The sequence below is a fragment of the Colobus angolensis genome, unplaced genomic scaffold (genome assembly GCF_000951035.1).
Source record: "Colobus angolensis palliatus isolate OR3802 unplaced genomic scaffold, Cang.pa_1.0 Scaffold102, whole genome shotgun sequence".
Taxonomy (NCBI): Eukaryota; Metazoa; Chordata; class Mammalia; order Primates; family Cercopithecidae; genus Colobus; species Colobus angolensis.
The window spans coordinates 8,775,164-8,777,131 of record NW_012111142.1 but is presented as its reverse complement, the minus strand read 5'-3'; positions in this window follow the sequence as shown (position 1 = coordinate 8,777,131).

Sequence of the window (1,968 nt, the reverse complement as noted above, 5' to 3'; positions counted from 1 at the left end):
TTTTTTTTTTAGATGGAGTTTCGCTCTTTGTTGCCCAGGCTGAAGTGTAGTGGCATGATCTTGGCTCACTGCAACCTCCACCTCCCGGGTTCAAGCGATTCTCCTCCCTCAGCCTCCCGAGTAGCTGGGGCTATAGGTGCGTGCCACCACGCCTGGCTAATTTTTGTATTTTTAGTAGAGATGGTGTTTCACCATGTTGGCCAGGCTGGTCATGAACTCCTGACTTCAAGCCTTCCAGAGTGCTGGGATTACAGGCATGAGCCACTGCACCTGGCCTATATTTTATATTTTCTAAACTTTAAAATTTTTATATTTACTAAAATAAAGGGTGCATATTAAATAAACAGACTGCTGTTGTTCCTTTGCAAGTTGTAAATTATAAATAATAGGCTTTGTAGATTGACATAGATATGCTTCCTTTGATCACAGCATGGCTTTCATGGGTGAGGTGAGGTTGGCAGTGATGGTGCTGTAATTTTGAGAAGAAAGGCAGACTGTGAGTGATTGGGAGTAGGAATCTCTGGGCCTTCTTCCTCCTCCGACTCACTGATGGCCATAATCTGTAAAATGCCTCTGTTTTTCAGAGCTGAGTTTTGTGTGTCTCCTGAGTTAGTAAACTCATTGGCTGTGTAAGGTGCACAAGGGTCTGGTCTCCCCCAACCCGTTTTCACATCTCTTTTGAAGAATGCATAAAGTGCAGGGTACTTGGTTTTTTTCTGGTGGTCTCTTTGTGCCTATTTAAGGATGAGAGTACGTCATTCAAACCTTGTCCAAAGATCAAACTCCCTTTGAGGAGGGGATTGATAGATTTCCACTGACTGCTTTGTCAGCGTAGTTTGAAGCTTAGAGAGAGAAATTGCTTAAGTGCTTGGCAGTTTTATTTTTGATCCCAAATCCTCTTTTTTTCTCCAACATACATTGCCCACTGTCACCAAACAACCTCTTCTAGTTCAATGAGTAACTTCTGTACTGGTCCTAATTAAGGAGTCAACTTAGAGTAATGATTAAGAACCTGAGTTCTAGAGTCAGACTCTGGGTGTGAATTTCTGCCCTTCCAAGTGCAGCTTCTTTGACCTGCGAGCTTTCTCTCTAAGCCTCAGTGCCATTCTTGTAAAATGGGAGCAATAATAGTTTAAACCTTACAGGGCTGTTGTGAGGATGAACTGAGACAATCTAAGTAAAGCATTTCACATGGTGTTTAATACAAATTAAAAGCTCAACAAATACTATCCTTTATTATGACATCTGCATAGCATTTCATCACCTTGGTCTAAAGGTAGGGTTTGGAGGTAGCTTTATCATCTCGACTCAGAACAGGTCTCCTCATGGATCCACAGCCTTCCTTTTGGATCCTGGCCATGAGAGTCCATTCTTAGTAACCATGGTTCAATTACAGTAGGTGATGTCCACTCCAATGCTGCAGGATGTCCTCCTCAGGGTGCCAGTGGGTCTGCCTGGGGTTCTAACAAGCTTTTTGGGACCAGACCCCTTCTCTGTGTGGCACTGGATCATCTCCCTGTCTTATCAGGCTGCAGTTCTGCTTCAACTCAGTCCTTAGTCCCCTAGAAATCACAGCCTGACTCCTTGCTGGGTAAGGCCAGACCTAGTTGTCCCCTCCGCATAGCCATAGCCATAGCTATCCGACCTGTGACAAGCCCCTTGTATCTCTTTACCTCCGCAAGGCTAGTCCAGGAGTCCACTCCTTAAGCAGCTCACAATTATCCCTATTTGTTATTCACATTTTCCCCTTTCCACCAAGCCTCTTCTTTCCCACCTTCTCCTTACAACCAGGTCTTTTTATGTTTTCTTCATAACAAAAGTGTTGTTGTTTCTTAAAACAACTTTTTTTTTTTTTTGACTAAAAAAGGGATAGTTATTCAGTAGAGAAACAGAAAAACATTGTACATGCATCCCGGAACTCAAAATTAAATTAAATTAAAAAGAGAAACAGGAAAACAAAATAAAAAA